This window comes from Lontra canadensis, unplaced genomic scaffold (assembly GCF_010015895.1).
Source record: "Lontra canadensis isolate GAN:19392208 unplaced genomic scaffold, GSC_riverotter_1.0 scaffold295, whole genome shotgun sequence".
NCBI lineage: Eukaryota > Metazoa > Chordata > Mammalia > Carnivora > Mustelidae > Lontra > Lontra canadensis.
Window position 1 is genome coordinate 39,516 of NW_022631289.1, and position 23,231 is coordinate 62,746.

At 37.2% G+C, this 23,231-nt stretch overlaps 1 protein-coding gene and 1 long non-coding RNA gene across 2 annotated transcripts in view; both read left to right on the forward strand.

The window, feature by feature from the left end:
• Window positions 1–23,231, forward strand: part of LOC116862671 (2-oxoisovalerate dehydrogenase subunit beta, mitochondrial-like) — a 142,586-nt gene that overhangs the window by 17,689 nt on the left and 101,666 nt on the right. The gene's annotated exons all lie outside the window — the stretch shown is intronic.
• On the forward strand, window positions 74–14,254 carry LOC116862673. Its single transcript, XR_004381677.1, has 3 exons — window positions 74–181; window positions 8,038–8,041; window positions 14,243–14,254. It is a non-coding gene; the product is annotated as an uncharacterized LOC116862673 (long non-coding RNA).

Here is a 23,231-nt window from a genome sequence, read left to right on the forward strand (position 1 = left end):
TCATCAAGCGGAAGTTGTGTGAGTGTGGGAGGCTCTCAGGACACCTACATTTGAAAAAAATGTGTGCGTTTTGCACTCACACTGGGTTGATATTTGGCTGGATATAGAATTCTATGTTTGCAGTAACTTTCCCTTAGGAGTTTAAAGGTAATGCTTCTCTATCTGCTCGTATTATATTGGGGTAAGAAAGTGTGATGCCAGTGTGATTTTCATCCTTCTGTAAGTGATTGTTCTATATGTTTGTTTTTCTGAAAACTTTTATTTATTTATTTATTTGTCCTTTTATACAGAAATGCCATAGGTGTGCGTCTCAGAGTGAGTCTCTTTCAGTCATCTTATTTTGCTTCTCATGCATTTAGTCTGGGAACTTATTACTTATTTAAAAATAATTATATCCTTTTTCTATTGTATATTTCCTTTTCAAAAAACTTATTGGTTAGATAATAGCCCTTCTAGATTGATCTCTGTGTCTCTCACCTTTTCCAGTCTACTTTTTGTCCTGTTGTGTTCTTGTAGCACTTTGACCATTTCCTCTCTTTTTAATTTTAATTCTTATTTTGAATAATTTAATTTCAGCAGCTTTTTTTTTTTTTTCTTATACTCTGTTCTTTTTGGACTTTGCTGTCGTTTTGTGCCATGTCGGGTATAACAATATACTATGAAAGTTATTTATACTATAAAATAATAGGCTTTTGAAAAGTTCGATTCGGTAAATCATTTCTGTTTCTTCAATAGTTTGTCTCTTTTGTAGTATCTATTTTTTGTTCTTTTTGATTATTTTGGAGCCCTGAGTGGGTGTTTTCCTATAGGTCTCTTTCCTCAGCAGATATCTCTGTGGGAAGAGTTGAGCAGCTCTGTCTGTGCACGTGGGTGAGTGAATGGGAAGTCTGTCTGTAGGCATGAGAGGGGGGTACCTCTCAATACACAAATGAAGTAGGCTTGCCTTTTGGACATCAACCCTCACAGAACAGGCCTATCTTTGTAGGCAATTTGAATGGTTTTATCATAGACTTTCTTCTTTGCCTGGATTGTCTCTGAGGTCAGGGTTGGAAAGATGTGTTTTTATTTGGGGGAAAGGGGGTAGTTGGTACAGCTGCTTTATTAATTCCCCTGTTATCATTCCCAGTTCTTACACCCGCCTTCCACACCTGCTGGTGAGCCCATCTGGGGTCTCAGGGGAGATTAGTTTCCTCTTGCCTTGTGCGCCCTCCCTCCCTCGCCCATGTGTCTGGGATTTAGCTCCTTCTGCTCTTGGTCTGCTTCTTCATCACACACCCACAAGACTCTTGTTTTAGTCTCTTGTCTAGTAATCACTACCCCTCCCCAACTTGGTTGTTTTGACTGTTACAGGTTTTTTTTTTTTTCCTTTTGTATCCATTTCCTGTGTTAGGAAAGGGAAGGTAAAAAAAAAAAAAGCATATATTCAGTCTATCAGCTTGAGCTGGAAAGCTGCTCTGTTTTTTCTTTTTCTTTTTTTTTTTTTTTTTAACAAGAAGCATGGTGATTTTCGTATTTCAGTCAGTGTGTTGCCCTTTCACTAAAGTCTTATTCATTTCAGTAGTTTCTTAGTTGATTTTCTAGGTTGGTTATCTTATTCTGCAGGTAAGACCGATTTTGTCTCTTGTAATCTATATACTTACTTTTTTTTCTTGTTTGGCTAAACCACTGAACAATATTGAGTGATCGATAGTAATGATAGCAGATATTGAATGTGATATTTCTAAAGCCCTGTATTGAACTGATTGAATTATAAAGTAGAAAATAGAAACGATTGACTTCATTATATGGAGTCCTGGCTCACTGAGAAGGACAACAGAAATCTCCCACACAGGTGGTATTTTTGAGGGAATGGATTTGGCACTTACAGCCCGAGTACCTCTTGTACTTCTTTGACCAAGAACCACAATTCAGAATTGGAGATGAGGAAGAAAGGAAAGTAAGCTTTTTAAAATAATAAATTCTTCCATTGGAGTTGACCAAATTTCAGATGTCTATCATTATTGGGGGACAAAATTACTTTTATGTCTTGCCAGTAAATCAAGGAAAACAAATCACGTGACTGGCAGCTACACTAGATCTTCTGCCCTAAAGCCAGTAAAGACAGTGAACCAACCAGACAGATACGTGCATGTGATAAATACAGCCTACGTGATTGACAGCTGAATGACATCATTGCAAGGACCAAAAGACTTGGTTATTGATTATCATGTAGAAGAAATCAACTGCTTGATTTACTTTTATTTTCTGAAAGGGCTTTAAGAATTGCCTTGTGTGTGGTGCATAAACAATGGATCTTGGAACACTGAAAAAAAAATAAAATTACAATAAAGTTACATGAAAAGTTAAAGAAAAAAGAATTGCCTTGTAGATGTTAAAACTAATTCACGATATGAAACTCTAGGGTATAATATTTGGAAATGCTTGGTGGAAGTTGCAGGAGAGTGATTTTCTGTCAAAGTGAAAAAGGCTATTTATTAGTTTTGTCCTTAAAGGGACTGTAAGTTAGTTGGAACTATCAAAAAATGAAATGAATTGCCTCTTGTGGTTGTGTGTTCCTCATTAATGGGAGATCATCTGGCAGTAATGTTAAGAGAAGGAATGGGGAGGATGGCCGAACCAGTCTCTTCTGTGTCAAAGATTGTGTGGAATTAAGGAAAACTGTCCTTTAGCATTCTGGAATATAGTATTATATTTCAATATTAAATTATGTAATAAAATAATACAGATATAAAAAGAAGTTATTCATTTTTTTATGTTTTGCATGGGAAATTCCTCTCATAAGTCTAAAAATACGTGTGTCCTTAGACTTTTCTTTAGACAGCTTTATGTTCTTTGTACCATAATCAAATAGTAAATTATTTCTCCAGCTCTGGAAGTAGAACAGACATCTAGTAGCTGAGTTTTATAGTGACTTTTTTTGGTAGCCTCTCTGGCATTTACTTCTTATTTTTTTTATTTTTATTTTTTAAAAGATTTTATTTATTTATTTGATAGAGTCAGAGATCACAAGTAGGCAGAGAGGCAGGCAGAGAGAGGAGGAAGCAGGCTTCCTGCTGAGCAGAGAGCCCGATGAGGGGCTCAATCCTAGGACCCTGGGATCATGACCTGAGCTGAAGGTAGAGGCTTTAACCCACTGAGCCACCCAGGCACCCCATGGCATTTCCTTTTTAAATTTTCCATGGCTACTACTATCTTTTCTCTCCCTCTGTCCCCACCCCCTTTTCCCTGCCCCTCAGTTTAAACCCGCTTTGGTATAGACTGGGCCACCTGTAGTACCTCTCCAACCATTAGTTCTTATCCATTCTCATTGCCTTACTCAAACCATCATCATTTCTCCCTAGGACATAGTGTCCTTTTGCTCCTTCCTTCTCGCCAGGGTAATTTATTAAACTGAAAAACTTCTTGGTATTACTACTCATAGTTCAATTCTGGTGGTGCTTTCAGATTGCTGTCAGGACAAAAAATGTAAAATCATACTATGACATATTTGGTCCTCTGGGATCTGACCCTGGCCTGTTGTCTTTTAAGTCTGTATTGTTTCCTTCTCAGTGTCGTTCACAGGGCACCACAGCCTGCTCTCAGAGCTGCTTTCCTTCCCCTTGTGTTGTAGTTTTTATTGTCCTCATCTAGCTCTCTCATGATGCTGTCTTTCAGCCCTGTATGTTCACAGCCACAGCAGCATGGAGAAGATGTGACATAAAGATGTATTTCTTGTCCCATAATATATGAACTTTCCATGTAGTCAGTAATCAGGTTTTGTCAAATCTCCATTTTCAGGGACATGACTAAGAATCTTGAAGTAGGTAGAAGAAGACTTAGAAATAGTTTGGGGTAGTGACCATAAAACCCACACCTAAAACACATACATGTTAATTCTGTAGGAGAGACTAGGAGGCCCTTCCTCATATGCCTTCACCTTCCAGTTAGAATTCTTACAAATATGACTGCTTGCTCTCCTAGTTCCCAATAGATTAGAAACAACACATTGGAAGATGGGGCAAAGTTAGGATGTCCGAGGTAAGGACTTGGCAAGACTAGAGCTGATATAGTGATAACCTGAGAACGAGGCACTCTGTGGGAAAAGAAAAAACAGTAAAAAGCACATAAGAATACTTAAAAATCACAGCAGTTTGTAGTCAGTATAGAAATAAGATAGACCTGTGCCTTGGTTACATGGTATTATAATTGATGTTCCAAATTGTATCCATCATCATGAGGATATTAATTTCTGTTCTATGCGCTGTTTAAAATGCAGTATTATTGCTTAAAGGTATGAGCAGGGTGAACTCTCAAACATGTGGAATAACCCAGCCTCCTATAGTGCTAGATAAATGAGCTCTTGCTGAGTTTTTTTCTGAAAGCTGCAGGGTATGGTGCTCTGCTTCTGATCATTAATTTCCCTTTGGTTATATTCATATTGCTAACAATGTTATTTAGTGATCTTCTGTTATGGCATTTTTCTATTAATTTCGGATTTCTCCTATCACATTTGGAAACTAGTAAAATGACCCCTTTCTCTTTGCTCTTACTGTTCTTCGGTTCTTTTAATCATGGAGCTGCTTATGAGTTTTCAGTGGTGGCAACCTCAGTGTATCATTAATTCTGATACTATTTTGCATTAAATCCCTCTGACATTTTCCAAACTTTAACTGAATTGGTGGGAAGGAGAAAAGAGGGGGATAAAACCTCCATCTTTGAAGACGGCTGACAGACAATAACCTCAAGGTGTGAGACAACACTTGAGGTGTGGCAGATCCCAGGTGTAGTCACAGTTCTAGAAGTCCCTGTGCTGTGGCTTGGAACCACTTGTCTTCTTGGCGTGAATCACTCAAGACACATTTCTTTCGTCTCTCAGTGTGGTTAAACTCCAGGGGATGTTGGGCTGTGGTACCAGAGGGTGGGGGGGGGGGGCGTGTTGACTAATCTGTTAAGTAACCTTTTATCCAAGAGACTAGTTTCTCATTAGTATTTTGACCAAAAGTGTAGATGGTTGGAAATATGGATTTTTGTTTTTAATTAGTCTCTCTTAGGGACAAGAGGCTTATTTTTGAAGAATGGAATTTTAAGGAAGCCTGACAATCTCAGTTTTCATGTGACTGAAAAATTTTGGCAGCTGATAAAGCTTTCACAACCAGGAGTTCGAGCCAGACTTTCCAGTGGCTAAGCCATTCTCTGGGGTTTAGACTCGTGGGTAGCCTCTACCTCAGCTCTCCCATCACAGTGGTTACCTTTAGGGTGCTTGTGGCACTTTCATGTAACTTACTTCCTAATGGCTTTGAAGGCTCTCATGGGGTTTATCCTTCCATTGTGTATCTTATAAAGATCTTCCCTTTTCTTTCCCATATTTATACATTTTAATCAGGTTAGTTGATACCTACCACAGGCATAGGACAGCATAACGCCTCATTATCTCTGCAGGACAGATCTTTGCCTCCTCTCTTATACAACCACAAAGTTATAATGCTACTGTATTTGCCAGTTTTGTAACTTGAGAGGCAGAAATTGATTGTTTTGCCCAAAATCCTGTAGGAAGACACAAGTAGGCAAAAGCAAGCAGACCTGGGAAGCCACCCAGTTCCATCCCCTCTGCCCTGCACTGTAGCAACCTGACGGTCAGCAGTTCTGCTCGGCTCTTCCTGTCCAATGAGGCAACCAGTTCTCTTGTGCGGTTCTGGCTGTTAGAAAGTTTTCAGGTGATACTTGCTTTTCTCGTAATTCCACCTACTGATTCCTAGTCTCTCTTGTTAAGATCTTGTTTATACCCACTTCTATTTGACTTGTCTTCAAATATTTGGACACCTTCCAAGCCTCCTTGCAGTCCTCTCATCTCCAGTTTGAATATTCTATTCGTCCCTTTCAGCTATGACTTAAATCCTCTGGTTTCCAGATTCCTCCCTATACTGATGGCTGTTCTAATGACCCTTTTAACTTCAGATGACTTAAAAATGACTCTTGAGGTTATTGTCTGTCAGCCAAATGCCTCCTAGGACTTGTTTTCTCCTAGGGTCTGACCTCTGTCATGACCTAGCAGGAGAACAATGCTTTTTTTATGTTTCTATTTTGAAATACTTGGAAAGGTAGTGTGTTGCATGTCACTGGATACGTGAAGGAGATGCGCATAATGTCAAGGATGTTAATAGACAAATAGCAAATTGGGGGTGTGGTGTCCTTACAAAAGTAAATTAAAATAGCTACTTAGAAAGTACCTGTATATGGGGGCACCTGGGTGGCTTAGTCCGTAAAGCGTCTGCCTTGGGCTCAGGTCATGATCCCAAGACCCTGGGATCGAGCCCCCATAGCTGGCTCCCTGCTCAGCGGGGAGCCTGCGCCCTCTCTTTGCCCCTCCCCCCTTGTGCTCTTCCTCGCTATCTTTCTCGCTCTCAAATAAATACATAAATATTTTAAAAAACAAATAAAAACTACTTGTATGGAATACTATAAAATATAGGACATATTAGGATGTATAATACTGGGAGTAATCTTGAGTGAATATCCTCTCAGAGGGGCCCTTACATGCTTTTGTTCTTTGACCAATCCCTCAGTAAACTTGCAAGATTATTTTGCATCTGTGAAACACTGCGTCTTTTGTCAAAAACTTTTAGTTCACAAAAGCTTCATTAACATTTTTTCTTCATGTCAACAAAGAGTGCTTTAATTTTTCCACATTTGCCCACATTGTTTAAAAGAGTCAACATTTGGTCAATACAACTAGGTTGTTACAAACTTTCAGAAAACCCTTAATCAGTGTTGCTAACATTGTTTCATACAGTACCAACTACTCTCCCATTTCCTTGAGGATAATGTTAGCTATGCTTTCTTAGATAATCTCAGCCATTTATCAGTGACGTTTTTATAAATGGCATATTGTTTCTCTTAATCCTAAAATTAAGTTATTGAAAAATATATTGGCCTTACTATAAATTTGGCATTGTGTAGCTGATAGATTTTGCCAAATTATGGCAATGAGAGCTTTAATAGTGCCTATTTTAGGACAAGTGATTCTTTAGTGACAATGTTAACTTCATTCTACTGTAGAGAGTCTTTTTTTTTGTTCCAAGGTAATTTTTAAAAATGTGTGGCTGTTGTAAATATTTAGTTCAGTAATATGTTGCATGTAAGGACATCAATGGGGTTCTGGTGTCATAAGGAAAGGATGTTAAAAACCCAAAATCTCTCAAGTAAATTGTGGTTTGTAATGGTTTTACCCTCAGGAAAGGGAGGCTCATTGAAACTTCCATGACTATTAATTTTGAGAAAAAGCATGCATGGTCTTGTTGGACTGAAGCCTTCAACCATCTTATCAAGCCAAGGATACAAAAGTAGGCTCAGTTTGCATCCCTTCTTGGCTCATTAATCAGAATGAAGATGGTAAGAATATATGGATGGTATGTTGGGTCCTCTGTCAAGTTAGCATAGGGTATGAGTCATGAATATTTCCCATTTCTTGATTTTATCAATTGTCTCCCCAAAGTCACTCACCAGAAGTATACAGTAAGAAGTTGAATTCCTTTGGCTCACTTAACTTGTTTTGGAGAATGGGTGGGAAGGGTTTCCAACTGGAGCTGTGAGTTCTTTTCTTCAGCAGGCGCCTGCCTTTAGCCTTTTGTGAGAATAGTCTGATATGCTTCTTCCTTCTTTTGCTACCATGAAGCATACTATCCCGACTTTTGCAGGCTTTCAGACTGTAAAAGTGATTGCATAGCCTGGTCAGTACACAGAGTTCTGGGGCATGGAACTGATTCTCAGGCCCCAGTTTTCTGCCAGTTGCTGGATGACCTTGGGCAAGTGAGTCAACCTCTTCTCTACTTTCCTTTCTACTTTATGAAATTGAGACTTTCTTTTTCTTCTTCGTCTTAAAAAAGTTTTCAACAATTAAGTAAAAGGTAATAAGGGTTTGTTGAAGGACTTAATACCTATCTGGGACTTTAGTTTATATAGGTAGGTTGACCTCTCACATTACTAGAATAAATTAAATGAAATGCCCCAAATGGGTTCAATATGTATTCCAGATTGTCTGTGTTACCTAGAAGATGTAAGTCTGGTCTAATTTGTATAAATCATTTCAGTCTCTTTTGAGGAAAAGCAATGTGGTTGTTTATGTTTTTCATGTAAATGTATTACAGCATTAAAGGAGTTCAAGGGACACTGAAGGTTGTTTAGTCACTGACACCTCTAAAGTCCCTTCAGTTAGTGTACTTGATTCTTGTGAACCCTTTAAAAGCATCTCGTTAATCAAAAATTTAATTTGCATCGGGATTATTTCATCTCTTCAGGGCTCTCACTTTTAAATTTTGCTCTATTTTTTTGTTTAAAAATAGGTGAATTATGCTCATTCTGGGAAAATATTTGGGCTCCAGCTGACATAAATTTGAGGCCAGTCTCTGTATCCCAGAGGTCTAATATGCTTTTGAAACCTTATTAGCTCATTTATACTCCATTTCTCATATTTGAGTGCCCTATAAACCTGTAGACTTTAAAGATCTGAGCTGCGGTCCTAACCTAATAGTGCAATCGGCTTTTAGATATATAACCATAAAACACCTTAAAGGGAGTCCTCTGTTTATGGATCTAAAAGTGTTGTACTTGAGCTAACAGTGAGGCTAAGGGCTGATGTGAGCTTTTGAAAAGTATAAAGCCCACTGCTAAATGGTGGAACTGTTATCTAATAAGAGTACGTCTATGACTCATTGTAGTTCCCTTGCCTTTTATTCCTATGAGCTGTAGAAAGAACCCACTGTAGGGGGTTGGAAATATTCTTTCTTAGGATTGTGGGATGACAGAGTGGTTGCTTTTTCCAACCACCATATGTGGTGATTAGACTCTTCGGAATGACATTGGGGTACTTTTGGAACAAACAGCAACAGCCTTCCAAATAACTTATAATAAATAAAGTATGTAAAACATTTTCTTCAGCCAGATGTAATGTTCAATAGGAAAGGAGTAAATTTAAAGTGATCTCTTACAGGAAAATTTGGGAAATGCCTGGATGGATTAAGAAAGCAGTCATGCTGTTAGGAATAAACTCCTTTCCAGTTCTTAGGTGAGAATATACAATGGTTTACTTGGATTTCATTTTCATGATTTCTTGGAAAATACATTGATGGGAAAAACCTAAAAACTCAGGGAAGTAATACTCTATTTGAACTTTTAGAGTCATTGTTTCTAGTAATCAAAAACATTTAAGCAGATAGCACACTTCTATGTGGTTCATTTTCCTGAATGTTTAATAACTGATCTGATTTTGTAAAGTAAATTGTATAGTATATGTGGTAGAGTGAAACCCGGTTCCGGGGGGACTTTGGATAAGGTGGCATCTAAACCTGTTCTCTGAGCTCCTGTTCAACCACCTAAAACAGCAGTTTCAGAATTTCTAGGAGAAGGAAGTTAGGGGCTTGAGTGGAGATCAGCTAGAGAACTTGTCTGAAATGGTGTTTTCTTTCCACACAGTGCTTTTACCTGTTTTTTGTTTATTTTAATGGGATTAGTTTGGAGAGCTTTGTATCTGTCATAGCCAAGCTTTGGTGTCTCCAGTGCCTTTCAGATCAGACCCAAGCTGGAGCAAGTATGTGTGCAGAGATTCAAAGTGTACTCCTGACTCTGACTGTGACCAGCCTTGGCTCCCAGAAAGCTTCAGAACATTTTTTACTCTGCAGGATGGGAGGGGAAAAATATAGTAGTGGACAGATTTGTGTGAGGACCTAGACCTTAAAGCTGCCTGGGAACTCCTCAGGGAAGCCTAGTACCTGCCCAGTAGTCCTATGGTAAGGACTGTACACTAGAATACTATAGAAGACATCCTGTCAAACTAGGATATGCTAAAGGCATTCTCATTAAATTATTCTTTCAATTTATTCCTTGGGTAAATAGTCATTGAGCAACTGCTAGCATTTTCTAGGTGTTTTGGAAATGGAGGACATAGTGAACAGAACAGATTATGTTTCCCCCCCAGCCAAGCTGCAGGGATCTGATGGAAGCTGGGGACACAAGAAGGGAGATTGTTCACTCTTCTGTGAGGGCTTCCTGAAGAGTGGCATGTATGAACTTTCCACTACAGGGATGAGAGAACAGGACAACACCATTTCCCCCTTGCCCATGAGCACTCAAGTAATTCAGTGAGCAACACAGCACCCTCAGCGGAGGCTGGAGCCATTTACACAAAGCCCTGAACCCTGCACCCTGCAGGTGCATCTTTCCTAGGCAAGTCCACCTGAGAACCAGTGCTTTTCTCCCAGAAGACCAGCACAAACCCCTCACTTACACCAAGTCTACTGATCATAGAGTGCTGCAAAACTTCATCTCTAGGGGAAATAGGATCTAGCCTCCTTTAACAAGCAGACCCAAACACACATAGTTAAAACTTGCCACACAGTGGGTAAGATCCAAACACTCTCCACTGTAGGTAAGGAGAAACTCTGCAGAGGACTGACCTGAGGGAAAGAGCAGCCAAAACACAATAGTAGAGGGGTACCTGGGTGTCTCAGTGGGTTAATTGTCAAACTCTTGGTTTCAGCTTAGGTCTTGATCTCAGGGTTGTGAGTTCAAGCCCCACATTGGGTTCCATGCCCAGCATGGAGCATACTCAAAACAAAACACTGCACAGCAGCAGAATGCACTCTGAAACACCTCCTGAAGCACAGGCCCAGGACAGTATAGGACCTCTTTTTAATAGAGCTATTAATCAGGAGCAGGAATATAACAGGCTTTCCTAATACAAAAACAGTGACCTAGACAAAATGGCAAGACAGAGGAATTCACCACAAAAGAAAGAACAGGAAGAGGTAATGGCCAGGGAGTTAATCAAAACAGATATAAGTAAGATGCCTGAACCTGAATTTAAAACAACAATCATAAGGATGCAAGCTGGGCTTGAGAAAAGTATAGAGGACACTAGAGAATCTCTTACTGCAGTGATAAAAGAACTAAAACCTAGTCAGGTTGAAATAAAAAATGCTGTAACTGATATGCAAAACTGACCAGATGCAATGACAATGAGGATGGACAAAGCAGAGGAAGAAATCCGTGATATAGAAGATAAAATTATGGAAAATAATGAAACAAAAGAAGAGGGAGAGAAAAGTAATGGATCACAAATGTAGGCATAGGGAACTCAGGGACTACTTAAAGCATAGTAACATTCATATCCTAGGAATCCCAGAAGAAGAGACGGAAATTGGAGCAGAAGGTAGATTTGAGCAAATTATAGTTGAAAACTTCCCTAATCTGTGGAAGGAAACAGTCATTCAAATCCAGGAAGCACAGAGAACTCCCATCAAATTAAACAAAAGCCAGCCAACATGAAGACATATTGAACAATTTGCAAAATACAGAGGTAAGGAAGGAACCCTGAAAGCAGCAAGGGAAAAGAAATCCCTAACCCACAAGGGAAGACATATCAGAAACCTGGCAGGCCAGAAGAAAGTGGTGTGATATATTCAACTTGCTGAAGGGGAGAAATATGCAGCAAAGATTACTTTATGCAGCAAGGCTGTAATTCAGAATAGAAGAGAAAGAGTTTCCCAGACAAAAACTAAAGGAGTTTATGACCACTAAACCAGTCCTGTAAGAAATATTAAAGGGGATCCTTTGAATGGGAAAGAAAAGCCAATAGCAACAGAGACTAGAAAGGAACAGGGAAAATCTCCAGAAACAGTGACTTAACAAGTAATACAGTGGCACTAAATTTATGCCTATCAATAATACTTTGAATGTAAATGGACTAAGTCCTCCAATCAAAAGATATAGGATATCAGAATGCATTAAAAAAACCTGAATAAGACCCATCTATATGCTGCTTGCAAGAGACTCATTTTAGACCTTAAAGACATCTCCAGATTGAAAGTGAGGGGATGGAGAACCATCTATCATGCTAATAGACATCAAAAGAAAGCCAGAGTAGCCACACTTATATCAGACAAACTAGATCAAAGACTCTAATAAGAGATGAAGAAGAAGGGCACTATATCATAATTAAGGAGTCCATCCAACAAGAAGATCTAACAATTGTAAAATGCCCCCAACTTGGGAGCACCTAAATATATGAATCTATAACAAAGACACTCATTGATACTAATACAGTAATACTAGAGGACTTTAACACCCCCCACTTAACAGCAATGAACAAGATCATCTAAGCAGAAAATTAACAAGAAAACAATGGCTTTGATACATCGGACCAGATAGACTTAACAGATACATTCAGAACATTTCATCCTGAAGCAGCAGAATACACAGTCTCTTTGAGTGCACGTGGAACATTCTCCAGAATAGATCACATGCTGGGCCACAAATCAGGCCTCAACACGTAAAAAAAGATTGAGTCATACCATGCATATTTTCAGACTACAACACTGTGGAATGAAGTCAACCACAAAAAAAAATTTGGAAAAACCACAAAATATATGGAGGTTAAAGAACTTCCTACTAAAGAATGAATGGGTTAACCAGGAAATTTATGAAAAAATTAAAAAATGCATGGAAGCAAATGAAAATGAAAACACGACAATCCAAAATCTTTGGGATGTAGCAAAGACAGTCTTAAGAGGGAAATATATAGCAATACAGGCTTACTTCAAAAAGCAAGAAAAGTCTCAGCTACACGACCTAACCTTACACCTAAAGAAGCTAGAAAAGAAACACCAAATAAAGCCTAAAGCAAACAGAAGAAGGGAAATACTGAAGATCAGAGCAGAAATAAATGATATAGAAACAAAACCAGTGGAACAGATCAACAAAACTAAGATCTGGTTCTTTGAAATAATTAAGAGAGAGGACCCTAATAGATAAAATCATGAATGAAAGAGGAGCGATCAAAACCAACACCACAGAAATACAAACAATCATAAGAGAATATTAAGAAAAATTATATGCCAAAAAACTGGGCAATCTGGAAGAAATGGATAAATTCCTAGAAACATACAAACTACCAAAACCAAAACAGGAAGAAATAGAAAATTTGAACAGACCCATAACCAGCAAAGAAATTGAATCAGTAATCAAAAATCTCTCAACAAACCAAAGTCCAGCCCAGATGGCTTCCTAGGGAAATTCTACCAGACATTTAAAGAAGGGCTAATATCTATTCTCAAACTGTTCTAAAAAATAGAAATGGAAGGAAAATTTCCAAACTCCTTCTACAAGGCCAGCATTAGCTTGTTTCCAAAACCAAAAAAAGACCCTACTAAAAAGGAGAATTACAGGCCAATATCCCCAATGAATATGGATGCTGAAATTCTCAACAAAATGCTAGCAAATTGAATCCAACATACATTAAAAGAATTATTCACCACCACAGCCAAGTGGGATTTATTCCTAGGCTTCAGGAGTAGTTCAGTATTTGCAAAGCAATCAACCTGCTACACCACATTAGTAAAAGAAAGGATAATATGAACCATATGATCCTCTCAGTAGATGCAGAAAAAGGCATTTGATAAACTATAGCATTCTTGATAAGAACCCTCAACAAAGTAGGGATAGATGGAACATAGTTCAAAATCATAAAGGCCATATACAAAAGACCCACAGCTAATATCATTGTCAGTGGGGAAAAACTGAGAGCTTTTCTTTTCTGGTCAAGAACAAGACAGGGATGGCCCTTCTCACCACTGTTGTTAAATATAGTACTGGAAGTCCTAGCCTAACCAATCAGACAACAAAAAGAAATAAAAGGCATCCAGATTGGCAAGGAAGAAGTCAAACTTTTTCACTATTTGCAGATGACATGATGCTCTATGTTGAATATCCAAAAGATGCCACCAAAAAATTGCTAGAAGTATTATAGGAATTCAGCAGAGTCACAGGATATAAAATCAACCTACAGAAATCTGTTGCACCTCTATACACCAATAATGAAGCAGCAGAAAAAGAAGTCCGGGATTGATCCAATTTACAATTGCACCAAAAGCCCTAAGATATCTAGGTATAAACCTAACCAAAAAGGTAAAAGATACAAAATACAGAATGCTTATGAAAGAAATTGAAGATGCATAAAGAAATGGAAAAACATTACCTGCTCATGGATTGGAAGAGCAAACATCATTAAAATATCTATACTCTCCAAAGCAATAAACATTTAATGCAATCCCTATCAAAATACCACCAGCGTTTTTCATAGAGCTAGAACAAATAATCTGAAAATTTGTATAGAACCACTAAAGACCCTAAATAGCCAAAGCAATCCTGAAAAAGAAAAGCAAAGGTGGCGGCATCACGATTTTGGACTTCAAGCTCTATTACAAAGCTGTAGTCATCAAAACAGTATGGTACTAGTACAAAGATACATAGATCAATGGAACAGAATAGAAAACCCGGAAATGGACCCACAACTATATGGTCAACTAATGTTTGACAAAGCAGGAAGGACTATCTAATGGAAAAAAGATGGTCTCTTTGGCAAATGGTGTTGGGAAAACTGGACAGCTTTATTATACCATTCACAAAAAAATTCAAATGGATGAAAGACCTAAATGTGCTACAAGGAAACCATCAGTCTCATAGAGGAGAACATAGGCAGCAAACTCTTTGACTTAAGCTGTAACAACTTGTTACTAGGCCCATCTACAGAGGCAAGGGAAGCAAAAACAAAAATGAACTATTGGGACTTCATTTAGCTTAAAAGCTTCTACACAATGAAGGAAACAACAAACCAAAGGCAGCCTATGGAATAGGAGAAGATATTTGCAGATGACGTATCTGATAAAGGGTTAGTATATAAAGAACTTACATAACTCAACACCCCAAAACCAAATACTCCAAATTAAGAAATAGGCAGAAGACATGAGCAGACATTTTCCTCAAGAAGACATCCACATGGCTAACAGACACATCAAAAGATGCTCAACATCACTCAGCATCAGGGAAATGCAAATCAAAACCATGATGAGATAACTACCTCATGCCTGTCAGAACGGCTAAAATTAACAACACAGGAAACAACGGATGCTGGTGAGGATGTGAAGAAAGGGGAACCCTCTTACACTGTTGGTGGGAATGCAAACTGGTGCAGCCACTCTGGAAAACAGTATGACAGCTCCTCAAAAAGTTAAAAATGGAACTGTCCTATGCCCCAGCAAGTGCCCTACTAGATATTTACCCAAAGTACACAGAAATACAGATTTGAAGGGTTACATGCTCCCTGATGTTTGTAGCAGCATTATCAATAGTAGCCAAACTGTGGAAAGAGCCCAAATGTTCATCAAGTAATGAATGGATAAAGATGTTATGTGTGTGTGTGTAGTATGTATATGTTATATATATTTGTATACATATATAATACATATATATGTATAAATATTATTACACACATATATAATATATGTACATATTAGATATATAATGGAACATTACGCAGTCATCAAACAGATGAAATCTTGCCATTTGTAACAACATAGTTGGAGCTAGGGAGTATTATGCTAAACAAAATAAGAGAGAAATACTATATGATTTCACTCATAGGTGGAATTTAAGAAACAACATCAACATATGGGAAGAAAAAAAAGAGGGAAGCAAGCCATAAGAGACTGTTAAGTATAGAGAGCAAACAGGGTTGCGGGAGGGAGGTGGGTGGGGGATGGGCTAAATGGGTGGTGGGTCCTCAGGAGGGTACTTATTGTGATAGGCACTGGGTGTTATATGTAGGTGATGAATCACTGAATTCTACAGCTGAAACCAATTTTACTATATATGTTAACTAACTAGAATTTTAATGAAAATTTTAAAAAGAGAAGGAAGCTGTATAAATATTTGGGGAGGAAACGTAGGCTTAATTAATAGCATGTGTGAAGGGCCTAAGGTAGGAAGATGCTTTGACTGTTGGAGTAACAGCGAGGCTGGTATGATTGTAGGAGATTAGGTTGTAGAAGTAACTGGTAGCCAGATCAGAAACAAAATAGGGATGCCTACTTTCTCCATTATTAATCAGTGCAACTCCGGAGGATCTAAATAATGATATAAGACTAGAACATTAAATTATTATAGACAAAAGAGAATAAAACTATTTGAACTTTTACAGTTCATATTTGAACTTGTTCATACACTTGTGAAGTCTGGGAAACTGTAAACAATTGACAGTACAAGAATTGAGAAAGGAAGCTTGATATACAATAAATATTTAAAATGCAATAGTTTTCCCCTATTCTGTTGACATATAGCCAGAAATGGAAAACAGCCAAAAGATCCTACTTAAATAAAAATAAAGAACCATGAGAGACTGTGGACTCTGAAAAACAATCTCAGGGTTTTGGAGGGGTGGGGGGGTGGGAGGTTGGGTGAGGCTGGTGGTGGGTATTATGAGGGCATGTATTGCATGGAGCACTGGGTGTGGTGCATAAACAATGAATTTAGAACACTGAAAAGAAATTTAAAAAATAAATAAAAAATTAAAAAAAACCCTAAGGATACATTGTAAAAGAAAGATAGTAGATTTATACAGAAAATAATAAAATCTTATAGAAGACCTTAAAACCAGACTCAAAGATACTGTTCTTGGATGGCACAGCAATATAACACAAACCATTTAATACAACCCCAATTTCAGTGCTTAAGGAGTTTTTTAGTCTTTTTTTATTTTTACTTTTTATTTATTTTTTAAAGATTTTATTTATTTATTTGATAGAGACAGAGATCACAGGTAGGCAGAGAGGCAGGCAGAGAGAGAGGAGGAAGCAGGCTCCTTGCTGAGCAGAGAGCCGGATGTGGGGCTTGATCCCAGGACCCTGGGATCATGACCTGAGGCGAAGGCAGAGGCTTTAACCCACTGAGCCACCCAGGTGCCCCTTTTTAGTCTTTTTTTAAACTATCTAAAAGTATTTGCAACTTTACGTAGAAGAATAAATGCTCCAGAATAGGCAAAAAAGAACAGTGAACAGGATTTTTCATTAGCTGAAATTAAAACTAACTGTAATGCCATGCTAACAATCAATGGCTAGCAGATAACATACAGGGTAGGGATTAGCAAACTTTTTTCTGTAAAAGGCCAGATAGTAAATATTTTCAACTTTGTGGGCCAAATTGCCTCTCCCTTGACTACTCAACTGTGTCTTTTAGGGTAAAAGCAGCTCTATGGATGTGATTTATTTTTTGAACTGCAGTTTGCTAATTCGTGATATTTATCTTACAACAAAATAGTGCTCAGAAACTGATAGCATGATATGCAACAAAAGTGATATTTTAAGTCTCTTGCAGAAGAGAGTTTATTTAATAAATGGTGCTGACAACATTTATATTAATTTATAAAAATAATATCAAATTCCTACTTAACACATACAATTAAACTCTTGGTGCGTATTTAAATATGGGAACTAAAGAAAATAATAAAAGAAAATTTAAAAAATATTGTGTAATTTAGGATTAGAGGATGTATTTTTAAATAAGACAGCAGGGGACAGAAAGTACAGAAACTAAAGAAAAGGAGAAAGATGTTTGATTGCATATATGAGTGAAATTTTGTTTATGGCAAAGTTATAAAATTTGATAATTTATAATCTATAAACAAATGAAAATGACAATCTGTAAAAAATATTTGTAATATATATGAAGAAAAAGGGCTAATATCCATATCATGCAAAGTGCCTCTTCAATTGACCCAGTTAAAAAAGAGGACAAAGAGGTCTGTTCTTGTGAAGAGAAATCAAATGTCCAGTGGCTATAGGAAAAGATGGTCAGTATCGCTAGAAGCTGTCTTCTTCTGTAAAATAGGATACTTAGAGTACCCATTTCATAGTATTGTACCTACCTCGTAGTTCATACCAACCTCATAATATATGAAAAGATTAAATCAGATAATACAAATAAGGCATTAGAATGCTCAGCACATAGTATGTGTTCAATAAATGGTAGTTAATTGCTCTGTAGAAATAAAAGCATGAGTAGGCAAAGATTACTGTGAGGAGGCTGTTTATTTCAGTTTTTAGTTGGGAATAACTGGAAACAAATGGAATAGTCTGTTAATAAGGAAATAATGGAATAAATTATTTATCATTACTGTGGAGTTTCCTGCCTGCACTCAGGTACAGCTTCTCCTATATCAACATCCCTCATTAGAATGGTTCCTTGTTTATTATTATTATTATTATTATTATTTTTTATTTTGGAAGTTTGAACCTCTTACTATTTTTTAAGTCCAGGGTAAACCTTCTTTGGCATATCACAGTCATCCAAAGTTCATAATTTATCTTTGGATTCACTCTTGGCGTTGTACATTCAATAGGTTTGGACAGATACATGATAACATATATCCATTATTGAAGTATTGAGTGTCCGTTATTGAAGCATAGAGTAGTTTCACTGCCCTAAAAATCCTCTGCTCAGTTTATTCATCCCTCCTTTGCACTTCCACAATTCCTGGCAACCACTGAACATTTTATTGTCGCCGTGATTTTTCTTTTCCCGGAACATCCTATAGTTGAAATCATACGTAGCCTTTTCAGATTGGCTTCTTTCACTTCGTAATGTGCATTTACAGTTCTTGTATGACTTTTCATGGCTTGATAGCTCTTTTCATTTTAGTGTCAAGTAATATTCCATTGTCTGGATGTACCACAGTCTATTTATCCACTGACGTACTCAAGGACGTATTGGTTGCTTCCAGGTTTTGGCAATTAGGAGTAAGGTTGTTTTAAACATTTGCACGCACGGGTTTTTGTGCGGATGTAAGTTTTCAGGTCCTGTAGTAAACTCTGTTTTTATTTTTAAAGATTTATTTATTTATTTGAGGGAGAGTGAGAGAGAGCCCATGAGTGAGGGGGGAGAGGAAAAGGGAGAGAGAATCCCAAGCAGATTCCACACTGAGCACAGACCCCAACTTGATTCCACAACCCTGAGACCGTGACTCAAGCCTAAGCCAAGAGTTGGACACTTAATCGACTACTCCACCCAGATGCTTCTAGTAAATTCTAATGAACAAAAATGCTGGATCATATGCTAAGAATGGGTTTAGTTTTAGAAGAAACTGCCCAGCTGTCTTCCAGAGTGGAATGAATGAGAGTTAGGGTTAGGGTTAAAACAGTGTTTTATCAGACAGCTCTTTTGCAATTACTTTCTCCAAGTCTGTGGCTTGTTTTCTCATTCTCTTGATATGCTGCCTTTTGTAGAGCAGATGTTTTTAATTTTAATGAAGTCCAGCTTATCAACTAATGAATATTGGATAGATGGATAGTATCTTTGGTGTTCTATCAAAAATGCCACCAATGTCCCCCGCCTGTCCCAACCCCAAGATACCTAGTAGCCAGTCTACTGGTGCAGACCAGGGGAATTCCACAGTTTAATTAAAACAAAGCATCCTGAATATCTGCAGGGTGTGTTAACACCATGTGATTTCTGCCCAGGGCTCTACACGCCAAAGCACAAAATTCAATGAAATGTGAGTAAAGTGCATTTTACACTGGTCTGTTTCTTCTTCTTTGCTGTCAGGCTGTTACCCATCACTTCCCTCTGCTGTCAATTGTGTCTTACTATATTTTTCTTCCCCCCTTTAATTCTTCTTCTAAGTAGGAAAGAAAGAGCTGGACTTGTTATTGTGTACAAACAAATCAAGATCCCATAGGCCTGAAAGGAGAGGACTTTTGTAAGAACCATGTCAGTGAGTTTTAGAATATGGACATATTAAAATATCTTTTGCTAGGAAATAGGCATTTTTTTTTTCTTTCTAGAACTGTATTCTCTATAACAGAATTCTGGAAAAGTAGGAGATGATACTATATGTGAACATCCCTTGCTCTTTATTGACTTTGTAATCTTCTGAGGTATTGCAGTTTGAATATACAGTGAATTCACTCATTTGTCTACTCAACAAATAAATATTGTGTGGATCTACTGTATTCTAGGCACCTGTTGTGGCTAAAAGCGGTAAATAGAATAAATATGGTTCCTGCCTTCACAGAGATCACAGACTAACTAATTGGAGAAGGAGTCATTATTCAAAACAAGCAAAATATCATGGAAATGTAAATTTGTTATGGGAAAAAAACTGTAGAGCTATTTTCAAGGTTAGTTAAAGGAAACTTAAAACTTTCAGAGTGATATGAAGTAAACATTAATTTAGTTCCACTAAAATTTTGATATAATTGCAAATCAATGGTACTTTTTTATGGAATCCGTATCTCAGACAGAAAAATAAAATATTTTCTAGTATCCAGCACAGTGCTTACCCGTAATATGTACCAGAGTATCAGGACAGTTAACTATAAATAAATATAACTAGAATTATAACTATTACTGCATTTCAAAAGTATATGTTTCTATTGATAGTTACCATGCAGTTAACACTATCAATGCACAAAGGTGATTTATACCCTTACATCAGCCCCAGAGATTTCACACCATAATGGTGACTAACTAGTTTTGTTGCTCTATCAACAGAAAAGTAGGCATTCCTTACAACTAATAAACTAATTGTGATTCTCGGTAGATCTGTTTTATCGACCTAGATGTTTATTTATCAGGATTTTCCCAAACTGGTCTTTTATCAAAGAGCTTACTGTGGGGCTTCTATAAACAATAGAATCCTTTTTTTCTGTGATATACATACATATTTATACATACATACTTATATTTTTATATTTATATATAAAGTATTTTCTCTCTTGCTTTATGGAAAGCACATTAAAAAACATAACACAAAGTCAAGACAAAAATTTCCAGAAGTCCATTTCTTAAGCAAGTCATATCAGGTGTTCATATCATCCTGTGAATATGTATTTTGCATGGTAATATATAGTAATATCGTAAGTATAATTTAATATTTTATATTTTCATTTAATTCTTTGCTACTGTCCTTTTCAAATTCTACCCCTAGCCTCATCACCCTTCTCCCACCTAGTATATCTGATGATAAAAGCTTACTGTGTGTATTATATGAAGTACCAAGTACTTTCTTGGATTTAATCCTTGTTTCCATTTTGGCTTTACTTTTGCTGTTACCTCATTGGCATAGGAGGCTTAAGATGTTTTAATTCCATTAACAAATCAAAATTTGATTCCATTTTACTTTCAGAGGTTCTGATTACTACTTTAATCTGTTTCATAAGATGGTTCATAATGTCCTCAGCTTAGCTATATCCAGGGTAGTAGCTTTTCTCAAATCACCTTAGTGTGACTTCTGCAAAATGGGATTTTGTAATTATACAGTTAAACCTGCTAGGTGTCATTCCCAACTGGGAATCAAAATTAGTGAACTTTATCTAGATATTTACATTCTTTTCTGCCTTGGAGGAGACCATTATTCTTACCTGACTCTGGATTATTTCTCTCTGGATTGGTAGTTGCCAGTTATTTTCGGAACAAAGTGCCTATTACTGTGAACCCTATTTATCTTAATTTGGCTTTCTTAGTTTGGAGGGATAATTTAGACTTTCTTTAGATAAACGTTATATCTGGCTGTAGTTCTTAATTTCTTCATTTTATCTACTGTGCTTGTCAGATGTCCAATGAAATGGAGGGCTACTGCTGGATTTCATTTTGTCAGACCACCTTCTCTTTTATGATACCCTAAATGTACCTCAGGTTGTCTTCAGAGGTCTCTAAAAGACTTATAGCTTTCATTTCCTGAAATTCCAAACTTTAGGAAGTCAAACAGAGCAGAAATAACAACAGTTGTATAGAGGACAGACTGTCTAGTCATAATAATCTTGTGTCTTTTTATTATTCCATGAAGAAAGCAAGAAAATTGTTTTAAAAAACACGTTGTGGCTGTTTAGGTGGGTACTGGTAGTTGGGAACTTAACTTTTTGTTGTCTGTGATCAGAGCTAGAATCCTGTGCCTCAGCTGGGAGGGTAGGAATTTATATCTGTGTGCAAATTCAGATCTGAGGTAAAGGTTTTGAGTAGGTTAGTAACTTGATAGTAAATAATACCTTAAATTTATTTATATATATATATATATATATATATATATATACACATATACATATATATATATACATATACATATATGTATATATATATATGTATTTTTTTGTTTGTTTTAGCCATAGTTCATACTTCTGGGGTCGGACATCAGATATTACAGCCAATGTAATATGGCTATGCATATTACATTTGTTCCTTTTTAATACTTATAACTTTAAGGGTTAGCTGCTGTTACCATTTCCATTTTACTTTTGAGGAAACAGATACTTGGACAAGTTGTGTAACCTGTGGTTAATCACTGAAAATAAAAAGCCAATTTCTGAAATATTTCCTCTATAAAGTTGAAGAGATTATTTTTGAATTAGCATCTGAGCTGGGATTTAAATCTAGGATAATCTGATACCTAAGCCTATGTTCTTGATTTTTTAAGGTAAATGTTTTTTTATTTGATTGCCATGTTAATTCTGTCCAAAGGCCAATGGCAGTTGGTAGATTCTTTTTTCTTTTTTTTTTTTAAGATTTTTTTTTTTTTTTTTTTTTACTTAATTGTTAGAGAGAGAAAACACACAAGCAGGGGGAGCAGCAGACAGAGGAAGAAGCAGGCACCCACTGAGCAAGGAGCCCGATGTGTGACTCGATCCCAGGTCTCTGGGATCATGACCTGAGCTGAAGGCAGATGCTTAACTGACTGAGCTACCCAGGCATCCCGCAGTTGGTGGGGTCTATGAAAACAATTATATGGAATAAAATTAGGTCCTACCAGTTCTCTTTGCAGTGGCTGGTGGAGGAGTGGATAGGGTAACTTAGAGTCACATCCTGCTTGTTGGACGGTTTCACTGTGTCATCTTTGAGCTTTTTTATAGCATAAGGTGACAACAAGATAATAGTCTAAAACCATTGGGAATATATGCTTCTGTGGCACTGGTCATTCACACCAGGCAGATGGGAATGGCTCTGTTTAGCCATGGAACCTGGGTATCAGTGGCCACTTGCTAGTAAGATGAGGCTGTGCTGTTCAGCCTGGCAGTTAAGCTGAGCTGTATGGGAAAGGGCTGGTTTTGCAGCCCTTCAAGTTTGGAGGGATTTTTTAAGACTGGTTTATTCAAAATATTATTCAGAACAATTGTTCTCTAGCTATTTAGATGTTCTGTTGTTTTTTAATAAAACAGTAGGCTATGAGTTATTGCCTCATATCTTTACTGTGGTGGTGCCCTGTTCCCAAAGCACTTTATCCATACAATGAATGAATTACCCACATTGTGGTAATTTGTTTCCATGCCTATTCCCAGTCTCACCACAGCTGTTTGAAAGAAGGGCTGTCTTAAACAGTTTTGTGCTCTAACAGGTGACAGACTTTTAGGTGATCAGCTAGTATTGAACTGATTTGAACT